The sequence below is a fragment of the Mastomys coucha genome, unplaced genomic scaffold (genome assembly GCF_008632895.1).
Source record: "Mastomys coucha isolate ucsf_1 unplaced genomic scaffold, UCSF_Mcou_1 pScaffold21, whole genome shotgun sequence".
NCBI classification, from domain to species: Eukaryota; Metazoa; Chordata; class Mammalia; order Rodentia; family Muridae; genus Mastomys; species Mastomys coucha.
The window spans coordinates 50,284,477-50,291,869 of record NW_022196904.1 but is presented as its reverse complement, the minus strand read 5'-3'; the positions used below and the strand labels follow the sequence as shown (position 1 = coordinate 50,291,869).

General features: G+C 38.0%; 1 non-coding gene across 1 annotated transcript; it reads right to left on the bottom strand.

Moving 5' to 3' along the window:
* Positions 1-262: 262 nt before the first annotated feature.
* LOC116104181 lies at positions 263-369 on the bottom strand. The gene has a single exon (XR_004123720.1). It is a non-coding gene; the product is annotated as a U6 spliceosomal RNA (small nuclear RNA).
* Between the last annotated feature and the right edge of the window lie 7,024 nt (positions 370-7,393).

Here is a 7,393-nt window from a genome sequence, read left to right as displayed (position 1 = left end):
CACACACACACACACACACACACACACACACACACACACACACACACACACACTACTTTGTGCAGTGTAGTATGTAATCCAAGAATTACCATTTATAATCATGATTCACTCTCTTAAGGCATCAGAGCTTCTCATGCTTAAGGTTTAGTGACTTCTTCCTTCAATCACTGGGTCCAGAGAAAATACTGGCACCCTGTTCTCTGACAAAATGTGTGCATATAAATCTGAGAATCTTACTAGCAATCTCACACTTTTTTTTTTTTTAAATATGGAACACTTCACGAATTTGCATGTCATCCTTGCGCAGGGGCCATGCTAATCTTCTCTGTATCGTTCCAAATTTAGTATATGTGCTGCCGAAGCGAGCACAATCTCACACTTTTAAAATGAATGAATGATGCATCTAAATTCCTTGTATCTAGAGAATCATATCATAAGTGGGTCTCAGTTGTCTTGCCCTGTGTTGCCCTGGCTTCTATGTGCCACCTCCCATCACCCTTTTCCTTCCTGTAAAGGCAGTACAAATTATTTTCATGGGTGGATTATTACCCTCTAATCTGAAAATGTCAATGTTGGTAGTGGTGAATGGGAGAGAAGAAAGAGTGACTACAAAGCAGATTACAAGAAGAGATGCAAGATGGCCTGGTTTGGGGAATAGTAAATGAGATGAGGGTTGGTGTAATCCTAGTGGAAGAGGCCAGATCAGAGTAGCAAAGCTACTGACAGATGATAAGTTATCTGTTTTGAACTAGCATGTGTATGAAGTGTTCTAAATATATGTAATAGGTGCCATGTAAGGCAACATGTGCTTCGTTCTGGTACGGTGGTAGTGCCCCATGTATATTTGAAAGATCTGTGAAGAAAGATCTGTGCATTTCCTGCCATAGTGTATAGAGGAGGATAAGCTACATCTTTTAGTTCATGCCAATTATAATTTTTCTGTGAACTTATTCAGTAGTTGGGTGTGTATTTCATAAGTGTGCTTTATTTGTTATATTTTATAATGCATCTTGCCATATAAATTAGCAGTTGCAAAAATCATGCATTGGTTTTCTTATTTAGCTAACTCCAATATAATTCTTGAATTTGGGGACTAATTCACAAATTCTGTAAATCAAGCTAAACAATGATACAGAAAGCTTTAATCCTGGTGCTAGGAAAGAGAAGCAGAGGGAAATCTGAGAGGCTAGCCTATTCTATTAAGCAAGTTCTAGGCCTGGCCCAGCTACTATGGGTAATCCTGCCTTAGAAAGGTAAGAGTTAAGGATATGGAGAACATGCTGTCAAGCATCACCTGAAAACAGTTGTGCCAAAGAAAGCCCAACTGCACTGAAATACCACTCCTCTTCCCAATTCCACTACCCTTTACTAATTACCATACTTAGGAGTTTTCAAAACAGAACATGAATCTCATAAAATTCACAGCCAACACCCACAAATAAGAGAAAACATATAAAGTTTATCTCTCTGGGTCTCATTACCTACTTCAGAATCATTATTTTCAGCTCCATTCATTTACCCATTACTTTCATATTGTCAATTTCTCATGAGTTTAATAGCAGTACATGATATAGATTTATACTAAATGTTTATTATCTACTACCTGAATGATAGATTTCTAAGCTGTATCCATTTCCCAGGTACTGTAAATATAAAACCAATCAACATGAATGAGCAGGTTATGTCAGTAGTTTGATATAGGTTCTTTTGGTATATGACCAAGAATATTATAGCTAGGTCATGTAAACGTATTTTAGCTTATTTCATAACCTAAACACTGATTTTCATAGTGGATGCACCAGTTTACATTCCTACCAGAGTTCCTCTTTCCATGTACCTGTGACAGCATTGGTTTAGTTTGTATATTTATCTTAGTCATTCTCATTGGTATAAGATGAAATTGCTAAGTATTTTTAATTTTCATCCCTGAGAAGTAAAAATGTTGAATGCATTTAAAAATATTTCTTAGCCATTTGTATTTCCTCATGTTAGAATTTTGTATTTAGTTTATGACACCTTTGAAATTTCTATAATTTTTGAGATTATAATTCATATTTCTCCATTTTCTCTCTCCTTCTAAACCCTCCGATTTTCATACCTCCCAGAACTCTTTCAAATCCATGATCTCTTTCACCATTAATTGTTATTGAATGAACATATGTATATACTTGTATTCTTAAGACCCTCTTGAAGTAGGTTGTTTTTCTTTTTTTTTATTTTTTGGTTTTTCGAGACAGGGATTCTCTGTGTAGCCCTGGCTGTCCTGGAACTCACTCTGTAGACCAGGCTGGTCTTGAACTCAGAAATCCACCTGAGTCTGCCTCCCAAGTGCTAGGATTAAAGGTGTGCGCCACCACTGCCTGGCTGGTTGTTTTTCTTAATGGTACATTTTGGAAATGATTTGTATATTCCAAAAACTCTCTATTAAATATATACATGATAGTTATTTTTTTTCCAATCCAAAGGCTGTTCCTTCAATTTAATGATGGTGTCCTTTCTTGTCCTTTTCATTTTACGAGGTTACATTTATTAAATGTAGAACCTTCCTGTGTCAGTCATTCAAGTCATTTCCTGTGTCAGTGAATTCAAGTACATCCCACACTTTCTATTCTATCAGATCCAGGATGCCAGGTCTTAAGTTGCAGTCCTCATTTCATTTGCAGTTGAGTTTGTGCAGTGTCAGAGGTAAAGACCTCATACTTCTATATGTTGCTGTGCCATTTGACCAACATCATTTATTGATTTTTTTTTTACATTTTGTGATCAATAGCATGGTTGTATTAGTGTGGTTTTATATGTGAATCCTCAGTTCTATTGCATTAATCAGTGTGTTTATGTCAATACCATACCAATTTTTTTTCTTTCCTTAGCTCTATAGTATAACTTGAAATATGGGATGATGGATACTTCCTGCTAATTTATTATTCAGGATGTTTTTGATGCAGTAAGTCCTTTGTATTTCCACCTGAAATTCTGAATTTAAGTATTGAGGATTACAAAATCAAAATATAGATCAACACTGAAAAGCATTGAAGATGTCAGAATCCTGTAGTTTGAAATATTAAGCTAAGATTTAATTTAATTTTGTATGTAAAAATAAACAATCACCTCTATCACATTAGCATAAAGAAAGCAGACTACATACTTCCCATATAAAATGTCACAGGGTATGCATTACTATTCTAAAAGGGAGCATTATGAAGAAATACTGAACCAAAATAAGGAAACCAGGTAGGCAAACTCCAAACTCTACATCTCAATGTCTGATATCAAAGTGCTTTTGCAATCTCCAACTCTTAGCTTTGTAGACAGTAACATGCTCTTCTCTGTTGGGCTGCTTTCACAGCCTGTGAGTAGCCTTCCTTTGCAGGTATCTCTTGGCTGTGTATCTTTAACATTTTGGTATCTCTAAGACAATTAAGGCTTCACAGCTTCAAAAAACAGCCCCGTTAGGCCTATATGTAAATACATTCCAGACACATACCTGGCCTCAGTGACTTTACCTAGGTGTAAAGAGTGTTTTCCTAAGCTCTTTATTTTAACCTTGACTCTAAAGCCAGAACAACATGGCCTGTTGTAAGGTATTCACCAGGGGGGACTACTTGGAGATGGGTTTGACCCAATAGAAAGTCTTTATTAGCCAGCAAGTAACTACACTGAGTTTTGGGGATCCAAGTGTTACCTTGAAACTTTCTTGGAATGAATATTTAAGAAGAAAATAAAAACATGTTCTGGGTTGACATATTTCAGTTAACAAAAACAAGTAGCAAGAAGTAGAACTACTAAGGCAAAAGAGCAAAATTATTGTATTTTGAGGCTTTGCCAGAACTATATGGATTTAATGGATAATGGCTATGTTTTCATTTTGGCAGATGCTGTCTACATGCTGAATTTTACTCACTGAATGTTACTTTCATCATGGAGTCAGTTGTGCTATGTTCTAGGGTCCTACTAAGGTCTGGATCCCTGTTATGTTACCCACTGGTCTTAGTGAATGAGTCAAAATGTAGACTCATCTTTTTTAGTTTAAACTGCAGAGCTTTACTGTTAATCAAATCTTTCTTTTATCACTTGAGAAGTCCAAGTCTGTCCAATTTTGTAGAATTATCTCTGCCAGGGAATTTAACTATTGTTTTAATTCATAAACTGAAATTCTTAATACTTCTAGATGCTGGTTAATGTATCTATTTAGTTTGGAAAGCATTAGTCAAACCATTATTACATGTAAACAGAGTAGTTAGTCTCAGAGGCCCACTAATACTGTGGTTGTCCAAATGAATTAGCCCCAAAACAGAACAGCAGTCATCAAAAGGGAAGCGCCTAGACTAAATGTTTTATATAGAACATGTGATTTTGGTTTCTTATAAAGTCCTCTATCATTACTCTGGGCTGTCTCCAGTCAAACTGACTTTCACTGGTCAATAGACTGACAATCTGGCTAATTCCCATACTTATGTAATACAGGGGCAGGGTGTCTCAGCATAACCAGCACTCGTAGCTTGTTCTTGGCTAGGAATGATTACATCTATTCCCGGGGAACTCTTTCTGTAGCACAGAGTCTGATGCCCAGTTATTTGTTTGTTTGTTTGTTTTCTGTTTTCCAAAGGCTAGAATCATTTAAAGAATTTTCTTTAGGAAGTGTTAGTTTTACAAACCCAATTTTTGTAATGGAAATTCTCATGTCCCAAATCTCTATTCACACAAAACACATGTTTCAGGAGGAGGTAGAAGAGTAGAGAGTGGAAGGGCCTAGGGCCCACTAAGACCTTAATTTCAATGGTTCCATAGTCTAGAAACATTTTACTTGGCAATAGCATCTGTGGCTTTTGTTTTCTTGACTTGGATAAGGTAGATTCATAGTTTAGTGCCAGGTATCTTCACAACAATAGGAATGGAGAGAATTACTGTAAACAATCCTTTAAAGTTGATTTCTGTGTAGCTTTGGCTACCTGCCTGACACAGTCAGTATTATTAGACTGGACAAGGGGGAACTGATGTTAGACTCTCAGAGGTCAGCTGGCTCTCTTGGATAGACTAGTCTTTATGGAGGGCCGGAGTGCCTGTAGTGACTTAAGAAATTAATGGTTCGAGTTCTGCCAATTGCTGGCCTCTGAACATAGGGGAGGTCTCTTAAACATAATTTCATAGACAGGAAAATTCCTCTCTATATGGGTACAGTGGGCTGAGGCACAGCAAAAGAAGGCCTATCCATCCTTTGCTGGTCTTCAATGATAGGTTCATTAAAGTTTCTTTTAATGTCTTGTTTTTTGTTTTTGTTTTGTTTTGTTTTTTAAATCTGACCAGAACTCTAAGGTCTATATGGACAATAGAGTTTTCATTCTATGTCTAAAACCTAGCTATTAATCAAGAGGTTTTGACTATGAAAACCCATTGCTAGAAGGAGGCCAAATAAGGGGACCAGTTCCCGGAGGATCTTCTTAGCTACTGTTTGTTTGAACAGTTTCAGTCCAGGTGAGGGACACTTCTACACAACAGGAAAGGGTATGTACAAAATGTAGCAAACACTTTTTCTTCCCCCAGTAAGCTGCACCTTAATGAAGTTGGTATTTTCCAGAGATTATGTTGTTTTCCTATTTGGACCCCTCCCTGCATAAGAGCTTTCTATTTTGAATTCACTTGAGCACAAACTGGCATCTGGCTGAGACATCCTATCGGCAGTTCAGTCTGTGTATAATATACCTTGGTGTGAGCAACTCAGAAATTTTGTGGACTCCAAGTGAATTACCTAACTTGGGCCCAAATCATTTCAGTTGAAGTAACTACTAAAGTTCCCATGTACCTGAGAGTTATGGATGAGCACTTATTGGTTGATCATCAGGCAAGAGGGTATTGGGATTGATAATGGTGTGTTTCTCAAACCAGACTCAAGAATGAGCCAGGAGTAGAGCCTGGAATTGAGTCACACAGTCATTAGACAGCCAGCATTCTGGTACCTTTCAGAGGAAGGTGTTGTGTGTGTAAGAGCTTTACTTAGGACTGCTTTGCTTTGTTTTAGTAAACTTGCTGAAGTTGTCACAGCTCTTAGACAGGTGGGACTATGCTGTGATTACAGGGCCCAATCATTTCAAAGTTATGTCACATGGCCCCAAAGTTTGGATTAAAACTCTTACATGTTTTATTTAGTTACAGTCCAAATTTGAGGCTTAGAGCTCTTTTGCTATTTTCTCAAAGTCTGGTATTCAGAGGCGGCATTATCCTGCTGTCTCTCAGATCTCAAAAACTCAAACTTGCCTTTTAGTCTTTGAAGTTGGGATCGGAAGGATGGCCTCTGCTACTCTGAGACAGGCTCCTTTTGCCTCTCTTCAGCTGGTAGCCAAAATAGATGGTCTTCTATACAGGTAGGCTTCCTTATCCTACATTCTGTAGTATAAGATCTATAACCCTTGCAGCAGTCCCTCAGTGATCCTTTTAAAATATTTTTCCCAGGAAACCTCTGATGGAAGGGCAGAAAGCCTACATTTTGTATTTTTAAATCCTGGAGCAACCTGGTCTAGGTGAGTTCCCACTCTGAATTCCCACTGAGTCTCTCCTTTTATAATTAAAGATGGGTTGACTTACTTCTGTCGATGGGAGCTAAAGAACTTATCTTTCAGGTCCAAGGGAGTGTACATCTGTTTTTTTTGTGAATTAATCAGTTTCATGGCAATCAGGGGTCTTAGGTTTCTTAACAGGCAGGGAAAGTATATTGCTTTTTTTGTTTTGGTTTTTCGAGACAGGGTTTCTCTGTATAGCCTTGGCTGTCTTGGAACTCACTCTGTAGACCAGGCTGGCTTCAAACTCAGAAATCTGCCTGTCTCTACCTCCCCAAGTGCTGGGATTAAAGACATGTGCCACCACCACCCGGCCCGAAAGCATATTTCTTAATGACTGGCAGGGCACCAAGATGTCTGACTCTTCAATCCAGGCAATATGGATTACAATTTTTCCTTTAGTTTCCAGGGAAAGTGGTTATTATTCTACCTGGGTGGAGTAGAAGAACTAGTTAGTTGAACAATTATAAGATCTTGGTGTTGGTCCAGTCCTGAGGTATTGGTTTTTCCTGACAGAGTGAGACATCAAAATTTTCCTCAGTTATCCTGAGTCTCATCAGAAAAAGGGATGGTATACTTCAGTCTGTGCCAAAGTTCTTGTCCCAATCAGTTCTCCGTTGTTAAATACCCTTTCAGCTACTTCCAACAACTGGGGCCTGCTAATACTTCTGATTTTTAACTTTTATAACATTTTAATAATATCTATGGCCAACTGGGTGACCAAGGATACCTGTTTTCAGCTGTCTTTCTAAAAAGTACCACTAAGAATTAGATAAAAGCCAGGCAGTGGTGGCACACACCTTTAATCCCAGCACTTGGGAGGCAGAGGCAGGCAGATTTCT